The sequence below is a fragment of the Trachemys scripta genome, chromosome 5 (genome assembly GCF_013100865.1).
Source record: "Trachemys scripta elegans isolate TJP31775 chromosome 5, CAS_Tse_1.0, whole genome shotgun sequence".
Taxonomy (NCBI): Eukaryota; Metazoa; Chordata; order Testudines; family Emydidae; genus Trachemys; species Trachemys scripta.
Window position 1 is genome coordinate 57,861,089 of NC_048302.1, and position 18,165 is coordinate 57,879,253.

The 18,165-nt window shown below is 44.8% G+C and overlaps 1 protein-coding gene across 3 annotated transcripts in view; it reads right to left on the reverse strand.

The window, feature by feature from the left end:
* FBXW7 (F-box and WD repeat domain containing 7) overlaps positions 1 to 11,988 on the reverse strand; it is a 281,687-nt gene extending 269,699 nt beyond the window's left edge. For all 3 annotated transcript variants that reach the window (XM_034771528.1, XM_034771529.1, XM_034771527.1), the window contains exon 1: positions 11,338 to 11,988. The gene's annotated coding sequence lies outside the window, so the exon portion shown is untranslated. The remainder of the gene's footprint in view (positions 1 to 11,337) is intronic.
* Between the last annotated feature and the right edge of the window lie 6,177 nt (positions 11,989 to 18,165).

The following is an 18,165-nucleotide window of genomic DNA, read 5'->3' on the forward strand; positions in this document are numbered from 1 at the left end:
TTTAGATCACAAACTAGAAGTTTTGGTCTTGGGGCAAAACTTCCAAAAGGAGTATCTGCATAATGCAGACAGATATTGAGGATCATGCACAAAACACATTCTCTGAAAGCTGCCACGGGCAATGCTCAAACTCAGTGCATGGTGTAGCTCAAGTTCACTAATGTCAATACACTGCATAGGCACCAACTTTCTAATCTGATGGGGGTTGCTGCCCCCCAGCTCCACCCAAGTCCTGCTCCCACTCCACCCCTTCCCCCAATGCCCCACCATCGCCCTGCATCTTCACACCCCGCGCAGTTCCATCCCATATCCCGAGCACGCTGCACAATCACACCTCCTGATGCTGCGTAACAGCTCATCCGCAGCAGACGGTAGGCACAGGGGAGGTGCTGATCAGCGGGCGGGAGGCGCTGACAGGGGGCTGCCAGTGGGTGCTCAGCACCCACCATCTTTTTCTCCGTGGGTGCTCCAGCTCCGGAGCACCCATGGAGTCAGCGCCACTGCCACATTAGTCACAGTGACAACAGACTCCCTAGAATCTCTCTTACTTCAATAGAGTCCTTGCCTTGGTGCACAGAACATGTACACTTCAATCTCTTTGACTCAATAGTTTTGGTACAAGCCATTTTGGAGACCTAAACTCTATGGTCCATAGCTTTTCCAGTATTGCTCCCCCAGTGGGGCAATAGGCGTCATGCTCTACCTGAGTAACATCAAGCAACTGATATCAGATGGGGGATGATTAAGGTCATAGTTTGAACCTCAAGTGTGCACAAAAACCATTAAAAGAATCAGGTGATTTTGCAAGATACTGGGTTTGTTTTTAAAGGGATTCTACTGGAGAATCCTTTTCTTAAAAGACCCCAAATTTGGGCCACTAACCCTACCCCTCACTCCCATGATGCATAGTTAGTTTTAAGACAATCTGATTAAAGTACAGATTTTAAAACATTTAGAATAGTCAACCTTCAAACAGAAACACTGCTCAACCTTAACTATAATGGAGTTAGCCCACTGCTATAACAAACCCTCAAGCTTCATGACATAATCAAACCTTTAACTACCAACTTAATCTGGGGCAGGTTATCCAATAATTGCCCCAAACAGGGTTCCAGTTGGCATTGGCACTGTCAGACAGGATACTGGAATAGACAGACCACTGATTTGATCCATTATGTAAGTCCTATGGTACCTATTCCCCCCCGCCCATGTGTTGTTTTCTCTTCTTCATCTCCCCTTTTTACATATTAGTTAATTCCATTGTGTTATCCATGATTTTTTAGATCACCTCCCCATGTAGTCCCCATCCCCTTTATATACCTAGTTTCTCTCCCCACCTCCATTCTTCTTCTCCCACAAAATTTTCACTGGGCTGGAAATGAAATTGACATTAACAGCCATTTTCACTCCCCTCCCCACGCCACCCAGGATTTGAAGCCCAATTAATTCACTCCTAGCACAGAAAGACTTCTCCCATGATGATGTTGCCTGGCAGGGGCTCACAGTTAAACTATATGCGTTAGATCAGGTTTCATACTTTCCATATAGAAGTGTAATTTTTAAATTGACTGTACCCCTTCAATACAACAGAAAGTAATTATAAAGCATTTACAAATGGAGAATTTAGACAGACTATTTTTTATAGTATGTTTTTTAAATGTAGTGCATCTGGAACAAATATATTAATATAATTTATTCTGCCCCCTTAGCCCGGGGTGGGCAAACTTTTTGGCCCGAGGGCCACATCGGCATTGTGAAACTGTATGGAGGGCCGGGTAGGGAAGACTGTGCATTCCTAAACAGCCTGGCCCCCGCCCCCATCCGCCTCCTCCCACTTGCCGTCCCCCTCAGAACCCTCAACCCATCCAATCCCCCTGTTCCTTGTCCCCTGACCGCCTCCACCCACCACCACCACCACGCTGCTCAGAGCAGCAGAAACTCACAGGCCCGCCGGAGCCAGTCACTCCGCCCGTGCTGTCCAGCAGGAGCGGCGGGCCAGAGTGCTGCCCGCACGGCAGCGTGGCTGCAGGGGAGGGGGGGCCGTGAAGGACGGGCCGGGAGCTCAGGGGCCACGCAGGACGGTCCCACGGGCCTTGGTTTGCCCATCTCTTCAAATGCTTACAGTTCTCTCTATGTCCTTTTGTATACTGAAATTCTTATATGGCCACCAACACCATAACATTCAAGTATATAGTCTTATCAAAATCAAATACAAATCCAATACTCACAGACATGTCATCGACTTAAGAAATTCCCCAAATGACCTTAAGTCCACAAACTAGTGAAGGGGGTATAATTCAACAAAGTTACCAAACTTAAAGAATACACCTTTTGTGAGAATATAAAACAGAAATACAAAACTTATGCAATACATGTAAATCAAGTAAACGGTATTGCAAAATTCTGTGCAATTATAGGAAAGAGCAGGCAACCCCACCTATAGTTAAGATTGCCTAACACTTTTCATTATAAGACCCCGTTTTCAATTGCTTAAAAATACTTTAACTGTTCAGATTAAAGTGTTCGATGTCAGGTGTCTTATTTGTTTGGGGTTTGTTGTTTGTCTTCTAATCTTTCAGGAAAAATGGTTCTGCAGTTTCTCAGAAGCAAAAGTTACAGAAAAACATACCGTTTTACCAATGTTTCAAAAAATCATGCAATCATTTTTTTCAGACGTGCTACCTTCCTGCTTTGGAGCACAGATTTAATTTGGCAGCAGAGTCAAACCTGGGGACACAGAAATGCAATTTACTGTCCATGTGAAAATCCACTCAAATTCAATAGTTATAGGCCTTTGAAATTTGTCATTTGCACATGCTAAGTAAGGGATGACTGGTAAATTCTCCTAAAATTCATCTGCAGTGAGCATGCTCCAGCCCATACCTGCAGAAACTGAGCAGGGCTTCTCTCTCAATTGATCCTCCCAGTTATTGGCAACCACTGTCACTAGGCACTGCTAAAACCCAGGCAACAAGGAGGAGGAAGCAGCTTGACTTGAATGCAGAGGTATGAGGGGAAGAAAGGAACCTGCTATGGAATAGGGGCAGAAGGATCTGTTACCAATATAGCATACTACCGTTGAGAACCTGAAACTGAACTAGGGAATTCTACATAAGAACAGCCATACTGGGTCAGAGCAAAGGTCCAACTAGCCCAGTATCCTGTCTTCCCACAGTGGCCAATGCCAGGTGGTTCAAAGGGAATGAACAGAACAGGTAATCATCAAGTGATCCATTCTGTTGACCATTCCCAGCTTCTGGCAAACAGAGGCTAGGGACACCATCCCTGCCCACCCTGGTTAAATAGCCATTAATGGACCTATTCTCCATGAACAGTAGAATCTCAGAGTTATAAACACCTTGGAAATGGAGGTTGTTTGTAACAGTTATACTGTTCGCTCTAGTGAGCTCTAGCTGTGGATTTAGATGTTCCAACCTTGCTGGTGACCCATGTGGGGATCTACATGCTTCTACGTGATTGAATTTATTTTTGCCTTTTTTTTTTTTTTAAAGCTAGGAAATGACTTGAAAAAAACCTATTACATGAACATTGAAGATGAGAAGTCCAACACTCAAAAGTTAGGAAATATCAAAATTTAGGTTACATGTGTAATCTTACTTCGGCGCCCTTGTGCATATGCATTATGATACAATCTAATTACATGATCACCAGGGATCCTAATTTTCCATGATAAACAAAATTCTCCAAAAAAAATCCATACAAATCAATGTTTTTCTACAATTAAAATAAAACCCTGAAGTTTAGTTTCCCTAGCCACAATATATAAATATCAGTTGAACTAGGGTGACCACACATTCCATTCTGGTGAGGGTAGTCCCCTTTTTAACTCCTATTCTGGATGTCTTTATGATCAGTTGGCAAGAGCAAATGGGACAAATGCCTAGTTTTGCAAAAAAAAAATATTGGGGTGTGCAGAGGAATGTTCAGAGGGGCGAGTGGAGATGCCAGGCGCTGGGGGTTGGGCTAACCCCACGCGATGTCCCATTTTCACTTTGGGAAATATGGTTACCCTAACTTTCGGTAAAATTTAGTTAATAAAAACATATTAACTTTTTTTCACAAAATGTAAAAAAAAAAAATGTTCTCTGCAAAAATGCAAATTCTGCATTTTTCTGTGGCAAAGAGATTTCTAGGATCTCAGATTATCGCATGCTACTTTTTCCATGGAACATCTCTGAGAATACTACGAGCTGTGTAGCACAGAACTCTCCCCCAGAGCCACAAGAGCTCAGGGGGAAAAAATTCCAGGGAGAAGCCAGCCTCAGAAGCCAGGAAACCTCAAACCAGCAGGATCAGATACTGAAGCAGCCTCAGCAGCATGCTGCCAGATTGCTTTCTAGTTTTGACTTTGAATAGTCTCTCCTCTGTCCTGACGGTGAAGAAGTGGGCTGGAGCTAACCGCTTCACTCCATGCTTCCTTCCCTCTTCCACCCCTTGCTGCACTTGCTTCTATATCTCCTCTCTTCCTTGATCTAGTTATCAAAGACTACCCCAACAAAACTCCATGAAAAGAAGTTTAAAAACAAAACAAAACAAAACAGGACATTTGCACACCATCACAGTGCTTGTTCTGCTTGTGCATTATATCCCTTTTCCTTAATCTTTGACTGTCTTTGTCTACTCATATTGTAAATTCTTTGGGGCACGGACTGTCTCTTACTCTATGTTTGTATTGTACTTAGCATAATGGGGTCCTGGTCTTGGTGAGTTCCTAGACGCTATCATAATAAAATCAGTATTACCAGCACCTTGCCAAACAGGGATATTTTGAACACTAATTCTTTAAATGTTTGTAAAAAGGACATTGACACTGTGGCAATAAGCATTATAGAAAAGCCCAGGAAAAAATTATTAATTTTAGTATTCAGTGCAGCGTCTGGATAGTGTGCAGTAAATAAGGCCTGGAGCCATGCATAAGATGACAAGGACAAGACAACACTGAGTTCAGTGAGCACTATCCACCTTGTGCACTGAATGAAAATAGGCAATGTCTATGAGGGTTTGATTTTGCAATCTTTATGTTATTTCAGTGTAGGGTTTGGGGAGTTTCATGTAATTATTGCTAGAGATGGTAGCACTCCCTATTACAAAAGTTGCCCAACACTTCCCACCATAAGACCTTGGTTTTAGTTGCTTATAACTTTGCTATTTGGGCTGAAATTTTCCATGCTGGGCATCTGCCTCACTGAATTTCTCTGGAAAATTTCAGCCAAAATGGTTAAGCCATTCCCAAAAGCAAGGCTGGGAAAAAACATTATTTTGTTCAGGTTATAAAATTCTAGTGACCTTTTCTTTGAAAAGCTCTAACACCCCATGCTTTGGAGCAGGGATTTGAAATTTGGCAGAAGTGTGGCCTTTGTGTCAGGGATGTGCCATTTGTCATCCCTGAGAAAATGTGCCCAAATTTGACCATGTTTTAAACTGTTTGAAAAAAAAAAAATCAGTTTGCACATGCTCAGCAGAGACTTGATAGAGCTTAAAAGACAAATCTCAGAGAATTCTGTCTGCAATAGGCATGCTTCAGCCTGAGTCTCTACAAGACTTTCCCTACAACTGCAAATACAGGCTGCTACAAGCTGTGCTGGGCAGGTATGGGCACCTGAACTCAGAGAGCAAGGAGACTGCCTCCCTACTGGTCCCTAGCAGGGTAGAGGAGAAAGCGATCTGATTCAAATGCTGAGGGGACAGGAGCCGGACTTGCAGGAGGAAAGGAGGTTGGGGAAGTAGATTGGGAACAAGAGTTGGGGGAGGGGCAGGGAAAGAGGAGGCAGCTGGAAGGAAAGGGAAATGAGAGTTGGGATGGAAGAAAGGGGGACACTGGGAATGGCTGGGCAAGCAAACTTGGAGCTGGGGCAGCGACTGAGGCCAGGAGCCAGGTTAAATTAAGGTTGTACAGAAACCTTAATTCTGGCATTTCCTATCTTCTGAGTGCTTGACTTTGCAACCCTAAAAGTGTTCTTTTAACTTCCTTTGGGCACGTTATAAAAATAAGTTTATATTACACACATCTGTCCAGTCCTCACCTTACATATTTCTAGATCATAATTATGTTGGCTAAGCTGTTTAAAACCTGCTGTTTCAATCTAAGAACAACAATAGAGGTAGAACACAGTTACTATGCTGACCTAAATTAAATCATAGAATCGTAGGACTGGAAGAGACCTTGTAAGGTATTCTAGTCCAGTCCCCTGCACTCAAGATAGGAATAAGTACTATTATCTAGACCAGTGGTTCTCAACCTGCAGCCCAATCAAGCACAGAACTGCTGCCCATGTGACATCCTCAGAGCCATACAGGTAGTGTTGAATGCGGCCCACAATGGTAAATACGTTGAGAACCACTGATCTAGACTACCCCGACAGGCTTTTGTCTAACTTGCTCTTAAAAACCTCCAATGACGGAGATTCCAAATTTCCCTAGGCAATTTATTCCAGTGCTTAACCACTCTGACAGTTAGGAAGTTTTTCCTAATGTCCAACCTAACTGCCCTTCCTGCAATTTAAGTCCATTGCTTCTTGTCCTACTCTCAGAGGTTAAAGAGAACAATTTTTCTTCCTCCTCCTTTTAACAATCTTTTATGCACTTGAAAACTGTTATGTCCCCACTCCGTCTTCTCTTCTCCAAACTAAACAACTCTCCCCCCCCCCTTTTTTTCCCCAAATCTTCCATCATAGGCCATGTTTTCTAGACCTGTAATCATGTTTGTTTAAATCGGACAGAAGGGGAAGAGGCAAAAGCCAGACCTGGACTGGCAACCAGAACCAGATATGGTAGACACAAAAAATGCTTACTTGTACACTATATGTTGGTATAGGATTAACACAGGTCTTGTTGGAAAGAACCACTGACAGAGTATCTTGCCCTCTCATCCCACAAAAATAGCAAGCCAGAATGCAATATAAATCAAAATGTTTCTTTCAAGTGTGACATTTCACATTTTCCCCCCAGACCATTTTATAATTCAAGAGAGCATCCCCCCCCCACCCCGCCAAAATCCGTCTCAAGTTCCTTCAAATCATATATTTATGCCAGTAAGGCCATAATTTTCCATCTTGACACCTGGGCAGAAAAACCTTCTAAAGAAGGAACTGCGTATTTTTGATGTGGGTAATGAATTTTCTGGCTGCTGCTACATTTATTTGCAGATCCATCAATATCTGCACATGGAGCTAAAGCAAAGAGAGAAGATCTGCTTTGTGACAGATAATTTGTTTACATATTACCTTAAATGCGCTGACCTATGTAAAATGAAAATTTGTTCCCTAGGAACTGGACTAAGAATACCAAACAGGTGATCACATCTCATAAGAACGGCCATATTGGGTGAAACCAAAGGTCCATCTAGCCTGGTATCCTGTCTTCTGATAGTGGCCCAGAAGGAATGAACAGAACAGGTAATCATCAAGTGGTCCATTATTCCCTATCACCCATTCCCAGCTTCTGGCAAGCAGAGGCTAGGGACACCATCCCTGACCATTCTGGCTAATAGCCATTGATGGACCTATCCTCCATGAATTTATCTAGTTCTTTTTTGAACCCTGCTATAGTCTTGGCCTTCACAACATCCTCTCGCAAAGAGTTCCACAGGTTGATCTGAAAAATATCTATCATAATTGGCACACTTTGTGGCAGTCGCAGAGAGACCTAGAACCGAAAAAGTAAAGGCTTCGCTCCTAAGAAATCAGAAGTGAGGCCAAGACAGTAAGTAGACGTTTGCACTGCCACTGCTCACAATTTATCTGTTTTATGAATAAACAGGAGATTTCAATCCAGGTGGTTCCATCATCTTTCATGAATTTACTAAACACATTAAAACAATACAACCCAGCACGTAATTAGTTTATTTACAGGAAATGGAATTAAAACGTAACGTTTGCTCTGTTAGACACCACCATCATCAATTGAACTGTTTCCTCCTTCTCTAAAATGAAGTTGTGCATACACTGACACAAAAGTATTATAGATGTTCAGGTATCTTCAAGGGCTTCATGTTGATTTCAGATATTCAAGTACAGGTCTGTCTCATCTTACGCAGGGGTTCCGTTCCGCAGTTAGCGCGTAAAGCGAAAACCGCATATAGTCAAAATTACATTGAGTTCAGTGGCGGGCGGAATCGCCTGCACTACAGGTACAGTATTAAAATTGTTATTTTTCTCTTTTTGTTTTGTTTTGTTTTTGCCGACCGCGTAAAGCTGAAATTGCGCATGTTAAATGCGCGTAAGATGCGACAGACCTGTACTACATACATAAATTCAGTTAATGGATATATGTTTTGAAGAGTAACAGCCAGTGTGCCCAAATATTAGATTAAATTCAGGATTGGAGTACCCTGAGTGGTGATGCTTCATGTGTTGTTATAAGCTTTTTTCTTTTTTTAAAAAGCCAACCAAATAAAATTGTACACATTGTTGAAACTGACAGACCTACAATGGGACCTCTAACGCCCTCCCTTTTCTAATAGCTTTCAAATTTAATTTCAAAAGAGAGAAAGCCAGCACAATACCAAGACTATCAGAAAGCAGTGGGTACACTGTAGGGAGGAATTAAAAAGTTAAGACAACCGAAGCAGCTAAAAATCCAAGTCATTTTCAGTTTTGTAAAATACATCCATTTTATTAATAATGATTTCACAGAATCAAGATGTTTACAAGCATGGACCATGCAGAATATAGGTGCAATTTAAAAAAAATACAGCTAACAATCTGACCATTGCAAAAAGGTGCTATAAAGAGACAATAATGAAAGAGAGGAAGTTAAACTTAATTTGGATTCAGGATATTGACACAGCTTTATGTCAAAGGAAGTTGAAGTGTTATTGTCAGATTGAACTAAACCATGTTGCTTTAAGCACATGCATAAATTAAATATAAGAAGACACTGACTATCCTACTAATCCTCTACAACAGGGATAGGCAACCTATGGCACACTTGTGGCCGCGAGCTGATTTTCAGTGGCACTCACTGCCCCCGGGTCCTGGCCACCGGTCTGGGGGGGGGGGGATCTGCATTTTAATTTAATTTTAAATGAAGCTTCTTAAACATTTTAANGGGGGGGGGGGGATCTGCATTTTAATTTAATTTTAAATGAAGCTTCTTAAACATTTTAAAAACCTTCTTTACTTTACATACAACAATAGTTTAGTTATATATTATAAACGTATAGAAAGAGACCTTCTAAAAACGTTAAAATGTATTACTGGCACATGAAACCTTAAATTAGAGTGAATATATGAAGACTCGGCACACCTCTTCTGAAAGGTTGCCGACCCCTGCTCTACACTGAAGGAAACTCATTCAACTTCTGGTACCTTGGCCTTGTAAGTCAGCAGAAGCTGGAAGTGTTGTTGAGGCATCACTCAATTCTTGAATGTCCTTAATGCAGTAAGTGTTGTATGCTCCTGTTGTTTAAGAAAGTATTGCTCACCTCAAGGTGACTTTGTCTCAAAAAAAGGAGTTAAGAAATTTCTAGTATTCTTCAAGCAATTTTTTAGGTTTTACAATCACTTTTTAAAGTGTCTCTCTTCCTGGTGAAAGACCTTTAAACAACTGGAGAAACTGACTATACGGGTACAGTAGGTATACATGTAATACAGTCAAATGCTTAGAGAAACAAACAAAAAAAACAGATCAAGGTTTTTTTTTTCTTTAATCTTTCAGTTGAAGTAATCCTAGCTGACAGTGATGATAGAAATATAAAGTTTTTAGACAAAAAGCATGACAATTTATATTAACACTCCAAAAAGGCACTATTTAATAGATCCTATACATTCCTCTCTGATGGAAGGTCAGCTGCTGCAATGTAGGATTGAAAGAGGAGAAAGTAAAAGCTGATTGGAGGGAAATGTAGGAGGGAAGTCAACAACACTCTCCAAAAATAAATCTAGATACAGTTGGTCAACCTGTTTATTCTCCATTCAGTTAAAAGTGTCAGTTAAACATAAAGGTTTTCCATTTTCTCTTTCAGAAAGACAGCTAGGAAAAATACCCTATAAACAGTTGCAGACACCAGTGTTATCCCAATGTTATTAATTCAGAAACTAGATCTGAAATACCATTCAAATGATAGTTACAGATGTTCTTGGTTTGCATATAGTCTATGTGTAAGCCCAATTTAGACAAACCAAATTAATATGTACAGTATGTAGCTCTCCATAAGGCAGAATGTAGAGTGATTTCCATTTTTCAAAGCCTGTATGGTGGGATAAAATGTTTTTTATTTAATTTAGCAGCAACTTGAACTGCTGGCAAATGAGGTTGAAGATATGCTACTCAAGCAACCAGATCCTTTTCAGTAACTTGTAGGGTAGCAATATAAAAACACTCTGTATACTAAGGCTCAATACCCAGTATAGGATTTCCAAACTGAGACCCATGGAGCACTTGATGGTATTGTGTGGAAAGATGATTAGACACATGGTGCTGGCTCTTCCTTCTTATTTCCAACTGCTAAACTGTATTAAAATCCAGCTAAAATGCATTAAATACTTGCCTAATATTACTTTTTCATGCAAGCAATTACAGCAGTTTCCAGAGGGATGTTATGCAACTGTGCATAGAAGGAATCCACAATCTATTAAGATGAATCCCACCCTATAAGAGTTTGAAAATCCCTCCATTAAAATATTGTGGCTTTTACAGATGCTTGTATTTTTCAGTTCTGGTGTACAAGACATCCTGATAAAGTACAAGCACAGTTCTGTTAAGCTCTTAAGATTTTACATAAAACAATAGTGAATGGAAGGAGATTCAAAGTCGTTTTAAAAACCGTGGTCTTTGTTCAAGACTTCAGTAACATTCTCTGCTGTTCCTTGCTGCAGCAAGTTCAAAGCGAGACGTACAAGTTTCTAAAGGGGAACTAATTCCCAAACTCGTTTTTTGATTGGACGCTATCAGCCCCTCTCACTGTAGTAACTCTTTACAAAGCCGAGGCTGCCTAATTCTCAAGGTGAAAAGTGGCAGGATAGGAATTGATTTAATATACGGATTTCCCTACGGTGTCTCTCTCTCTCGCAGAAGCAAGAAGAGCTGCACTCTCGGGAGGGTCACTTAGCTCAGCAGACCGTGCAAAGCTCCCGGCAACGTGAGGCGCATGTGAAACAGGGGATACCTCGGGCGGGGCTGCTGCGATGACGGTGCGCCCCCGCCCCGCCGGGAGGGACTGAGCCGCATGCTCCCACTTAGTCCCCAGCCCATGCTCACAGGGGTTGCGGGTCTTTGCATCCACGTGTTTCACCTGGGAAGTCATCAGCAGCGCGGAGCAGAGACCAGCAGAACTAGACCCTCCTCCCGACCCTCCCCACCCCAACCCACACTCACCTTAGGAACAGCAACAGCGGCGGGTTAAGTTTCCCTCCTTTGGTTGTCTGGCTGCAGCAGATACGCTATCGGTGATACAGGGGGCGGCTAAAGCTCACCCTTGTGCTGGGGACAGGGGGATCCGCTTCCCTGCGGGGACTCTAGGACTTCACAGTAAGTTGGACGCCAGGTCCCGAGAGGCACAGCGTGTCCGGGAAACTTTAGTGAGAGACAGGTCAGCCCCCTCGGCTGCCGGGTCCCCGAGTCTCTCTCTTGCTGCCTCCCGGCTCCGGGGGGCTGCTCGGCGGTTCACGTGCGTGTTCGGGTCTCTTCACATGGAGCCGCCGCCTCCTCGCTGCCCCCTCGCTTCCCCCCGGGCCGGTCTCTCTGCTGCCGCCGTCCGGGAGAGGAGGCGAGTGGCTCGGGCCGCGGCCCCCGCTCCGCGCTCCCTCTCATACACTCGGGCACCGGGAGCCGCCGCACCCGGCTCCAGCGGCCGGGGCGCTGCTAGGGCCCCAGCCAGGCAGCGCGGGGAACCCAGGCGGCCGGGCTCAGCGCCGCTCCCACTCTGGTCTCAGGCATGTGTGAGTCTCTGCGCGGGGCGCTCCGCAGGCAGAGGCGGGCGGCAGCCGCCACGCGTGGGTGCCCGTTACCTCCTCGGCCGGAGCCCTACGGCTGTGGCGGGAGGGGGCGCTGGGGAGGCCGGTCCGGGCTGCAGCTCGCGCCTCGGGTCCGCTTGTTTTCTGTGTCTCACACAGAGCGATTGGTGCGGGAGGAGAGAGGGGAAGAGGACGGCGGCGCACGGGGATGACAGGCGTAACCAGGCAACAGCCCCCACCTCTCTGCCGGCGCCCGGCGATTACGTCAGAGAAGGACAAGGTGGCGCGGAGTGGGTAGCGTTGTTGCTGGATGGTTCAGGCCAGGACAAGGGGGAGGAGCCTGAGCGCAGAGACCCAGACGCAGCCAAAGCGCTGGGCTGCTGGCGGAGGAATCGGCTCTGGGAGAAGTTTAACTCCCGCGGTCCCGAGGGCAGCAGCCCCTGGAAGGTGACTGGCAAGGCCGGCCTGAGCCGTGCGCCCCGTGGCCCCGGAGCGGGTGCAGTAATCCCTGTGCAGCGCTGGCCCCTCACTAGAAAGAGCTGACGTCACAGCAGCGTCTCCTCGCGGCCCTGGAGGTTCGGACACTTAAACCCTGCGGAAACTGAGGCAATGCCCGGCCGGTGACTGGCCTCCGGGGGCCACTGGCGGGGAGCTGCGTGTTACTGCGGTAAAGCCCAGAGCTCAGACAGCGAGCAGGCTTGGGACGCAGGCAGAGGGGATCCGTGCCCTGCTGTCCAGGCCCTAGAAGCTCTTTGCATTCTCTCTCCTAACCCCATTTATCTTTCCTTATGTAGCTTGGAAAGGAAAACCGCTGTGAATTAAGGCCTTTGGTGGCCCCTTCTTGACCTTTCCTCATGTTCTCATCCACATTCCTCCACTGGATTTAGCCAGTGCAACCAGCTCTTAACCTAACATCAGCAGCTGTTCTGCTGGTCCTGTGTGCCCCAGCTGCCAATCGCTCATTGTCCTTCATAGCTGCCACAGAACCAGGGCAACTTCTTATTCTAATATGCTGCCCCTCTCACCCAAGAAGCATCTGTGAAAACAAGCATGTTTATGTTAACCTCCTGTACAGCAATTGTGTTGAAAACATTTGGTTTCATTGCACAAGTTGTATTGTCTTGAGCAGCAAGAGTCAACAGCAGTTTACACAGGTACAAGAATTGCTAGCCTCCAGCCACAGTACCAACCCAGGTAAATCAATGACTGGCTGGTAATGGAGCAGCCTATCCTCCCATAGAAGCAAGATGTTGTCAGGTATGCTTTGGTTGATTTGGACCCCACTGCTTCTGAATTTAGGCCCTCTCATACTGCACTCCTAAAAGCCTTTTTAAATTATATGCTCTCCCTGTTTCTCCAGTGTCCATTTTCCTAAAAAGAGGTTCTGCTCCAGCCTCTCTCTGGAGAACGCCATTGCCAGATACCAGTGTACATTTGGTACATAAAACATATCAACTGACCGAATAGTCTTGCATTTATCACCGCCATATCCACAGTTACTGTTTATATACATAAATAAAACTAAATAGTTTGTCTTGAAATTTAAATCGTTTATTCCACTTACATCACTATATGAATTTAAGTGCTCTGTAATTTGTTTTATTTTGAAACATCTAATGAAATTAATAAGCACTTTAACCAAGTATTTGAAAAAAAATTATAGCAAATATAAAGGTTAAATGTTAGCTAAGCTAGTATTTTCAAACCCACAACAATAAAAGGATGTCTTTGGGTTTTTTCTTTGAATCTTCTGAGACAGGGTTGTGAGGCCTTACCATCATCAGCTGAGAATTCAAGTACTAATACCCAACATAATTGGCAATTAGTTACAAGAATACAGTCAATAATGACAGATATCATTGCCCTTCCACCCCACACACTCTGGATTTAGGAAGATAGGACTGGAAGGGATTTCCTGGATCAATCGAGTCTAGTCCCCTGTGATTGCAGGTAACCTCATTATGTAACTCCCATGCATAAATTTATCAACTTCCATCTTAAAACTAGTTTATTTGCCCCCACTACTTTTGGAAAGCTGTTTCAGACCCTCACTCCTTTGATAATTAGAAACTCTCTTTTAATTTCCATCCTAAATTTATTCATAGCCAGTTTATACTCATGTGTTCTTGTGCCAACATTGTCCTTCTGTTTAAATAACTTCTCTCTCCCTGCTGTTTCCTCATTTCGTGTATGTATAGAGAGCAATCATATCCCCTCCTAGCTTTTGTTTCCTTAAGTTAAACAAGGCAAGCTCTTTTAGTCTCCTTATGCAAGATGGCTCTGTCTCCCTGATAATTTTAGTAGCAATTCTCTGCACCTGTTCCAGTTTGAATGTGTCTGTCTTGAACATGGGTCTCCAGAATTGTATGCAATATTCCAGATTAGCTCTTACTAGTGCCATGTACAATGGCATTAATGTTTCTTTCTCTCTCTTCTGAAAATACTTTGCCTGCTACATCCTAGGATCACACTTGCCTTTTTTACAGCCATAGCACATTGACTACAAGCCACCATTCTATGTAACTAATACATCCAGCTTTTTCTCGGTCATTTCCAACTGATGAGCCCCCAACTTACAACAGAAATTCTTGTTATTAGTCCCTAAATGCAGTTTCATGCAATTTCTATTACTCCAGTCTTCAAGATCATCCATTTCTTCCTGGATTGTGATGCCTCAGCATTATCCCAAGGTGATAGGTAACTGTACTGTTCAATCAGTCGCAAGAATAGTCAGTTACAGGCATTCTTGCCTTTTTCACCCAGAATGTCATCCACTAACCAATTAGCCCTGTTCATCCTTAAAATTATAGGGTTTCAGGAAATGTTTGACAGTTTTAGTTTTCCCATTACTATTTTATGGCAGATCCTGTATATCAGGGAGCTAGTATGGGACACGTCAACATCTGTAAGGCAAGTATGAGCCTATGGTTATAATTTCCCTAATTTGCCATAATATTCAATGTTTCACTACAACATTTTATGATAAGACTTTGCTGTGGCTGATGGACTATCCCTACTGTCTAGGCCAGATAGAGGCTAGGATGAGCAAACTGACTAAAACTCAATCCAGACAAGACAGAGGCGATACTGGGTGGCATGGGGAATTTTTATCCCTATCATTACATTGGTTTTCCACTTGGTCAAATAAATACTCAATTTGGATGTGCTCCTAGATGCTTAGATATTACCTGTAGCCAGAAGTACCTTTAAATTTCTTAATCTGATTAGATACTTGTGACATTTCACCATAATAGTGACCTTGTCACTATTTATGCCTTGGTCACCCCTCTAGATAGGATTTTTGCAAGGCACTGAAGATGGCACTACCCTTAAGAACACTCAAACTGCAGTTAATGTTGAATATGGTTGCACACAGGCATAGTAGATTATACATGCTCCCCAAAATCAGCATGAGCTTTCAGGTGAAATTCAAGGTCTTTATTTTAATTTCTAAAGCCCTCTAGTGGTTGTGACCACCAAGCTACCTAAGAGATTGTGGGTATGTCTACACTACGGGATTAATCCGAATTTAGATAATTCGGATTTGAAAAACAGGTTGTATAAAGTCGAAATGAATGCGGCCACACTAAGCACATTACTTCGGTGGTGTGCGTCCAAGTACCGGGGCTAGCGTCGATTTCTGCACCGTTGCACTGTGGATAGCAATTCCATAGCTATCCCATAGTTCCCGCAGTCTCCCGCGCCCATTGGGATTGTGGGTTAAGATCCCAGTGCCTGATGGGACAAAAAACATCGTCGCAGGTGGTTCTGGGTACAGCCTCACCTCCTCCCTCCCTCCCTCCCTGCATGAAAGCAACGGACGGCAGACAACCATTTTCGCGCCTTTTTTCCTGGGTGGGTGAACACTGCAGACTCCATACCACGGCAAGCATGGAGCCCGCTGAGCTCAAGACAGCAGTCATGAATATTGTAAACACCTCGCGCGTTCTCGTGGAGTTTATGCTCAGCCAGGACCAGAAAAACGAGGCGAGGAGGCAGCGGCGGCGGCAGCGCAGCGACAAGCATGATGAGGACATGGACACGGATACAGAATTCAGTGAAACCACGGGCCCCGGAGCTTTGGAGATCATGTTGTTAATGGGGCAGATTCTATCCATGGAACGCCGATTCTGGGCAAGGGAAACAAGCACAGACTGGTGGGACCGCATAGTGTTGCAGGTCTGGGACGATTCCCAGTGGCTGCGGAACTTTCGCATGCATAAGGGCACTTTCATGGAACTTTGTGACTTGCTGTCCCCTGCCCTGAAACGCCAGAATACCAAGATGAGAGCAGCCCTCACAGTTGAGAAGCGCGTGGCGATAGCCCTGTGGAAGCTTGCAACGCCAGACAGCTACCGGTCAGTCGGGAATCAATTTGGAGTGGGCAAATCTACTGTGGGGGCTGCTGTGATGCAAGTAGCCAAAGCAATCACTCAGGTGCTGCTACGAAAGTTTGTGACTCTGGGAAATGTGCAGGCTATAGTGGATGGTTTTGCTGCAATGGGATTCCCTAACTGTGGTGGGGCAATAGACGGAACCCATATCCCTATCTTGGCACCGGAGCACCAAGCCACCGAGTACATAAACCGCAAGGGGTACTTTTCAATGGTGCTGCAAGCACTTGTGGATCACAAGGGATGTTTCACCAACATCAACGCGGGCTGGGCGGGAAGGGTTCATGACGCTCGCGTCTTCAGGAACACTACTCTGTTTAAAGGGCTGCAGCAAGAGACTTACTTTCCGGACCAGAAAATAACCGTTGGGGATGTTGAAATGCCCATAGTTATTCTTGGGGACCCAGCCTACCCCTTAATGCCATGGCTTATGAAGCCGTACACAGGCAGCCTGGACAGGAGTCAGGAGCTGTTTAACTACAGGCTAAGCAAGTGCAGAATGGTGGTAGAATGTGCATTTGGCCGTTTAAAAGGTCGCTGGCGTTCATTATTGACTCGCTCTGACCTCAGCCAAAGAAATCTCCCCATTGTTATTTCTGCTTGCTGTGTGCTCCACAATCTCTGTGAAAGTAAGGGGGAGACCTTTATGGCGGGGTGGGAGGCTGAGGCATATCGCCTGGCTGCTGATTACGCGCAGCCAGACACCAGGGCGATTAGAAGAGCACACCATGAAGCGCTGTGCATCAGAGAAGCTTTAAAAACCAGTTTCATGGCTGGCCAGGGTACAGTGTGAAATATCTGTTTGTTTCTCCTTCATGAAAACCCGCCCCCTTTATTGACTGATTTTCTGTAAGGAACCCACCCTGCCCCTTCCCCCAGCTTTCTTTCAAACCAAATAAAGTCACTATCATTTAAAAATCATTTATTCTTTATTAATAGATTAGAAAACGAGGGAGGGAACCCGGGTGGTATTTGGGAGGAGGATTGCTGGGAAGGAAAAAGCCACAAAGAAAAGCTTAAAAAAATGACAGCCTTTTGCTTGGGCTGTCTACTGGGGTGGAATGGGAAGGTGTACGGAGCCTCCCCCCCCGCGTTCTTACACGTCTGGGTGAGGAGGATACGGAACATGGGGAGGGGGGAGGGTGGAACAGGGGCTGAAGCGGCAGTCTGTTTTCCAGCAGCCGTTCCTGAACCTCCACCAGACGCCAGAGCAGCCCCAGCGTTGCATCCTTCATCCTCTGGTCTTCCTGCCGCCACCTCTCATCTCGAGCGTCTCTCCTCTCCTCACGTTGGTCCCTCCTCTCCTCACGTTGGTCCCTCCTCTCCTCACGTTCACTGACTTCTTTCCTATACTTTGAAACTGTTTCCTTCCACTCATTCTCATCAGCTCTGTCACTGCGGCTGGATTCCATAATTTCAGAAAACATCTCGTCTCGCGTTTTCTTCTTACGACGCCTTATCTGTGATAACCTTCGGGATGGAGTGGGGAGGCTTGAGGAATTTGCAGCTGCTGTAGGGAGGGGAAAAAAGAGAGAATTGTTTTAAAAGCTACATTTTGCAGAACAATGCTTATACTCTTTCACGGTGACCAACACTGTTCACATTACATAGCACGTGTGATTTCTGTGCAAGGTCGCATTTTGCCTCTTAATGCTGAGTGCCTGTGGCTTTGCTGCTAGAGATCACAGGTCTGGGCAACAGAATTCGGCTTGCATGCTGCCATGGTAAGCTTCTGCCCTCCTTTCCCACATACCAAGCATAGCTTGTAGAGTGCTGCAGAAGCCTGGCCAATCTAAGCCAGTTGGGGGGGGGGGGCAGTGTGGGGGGGGCTTGTCTGGGCCCCTTCAGGCAAGTAG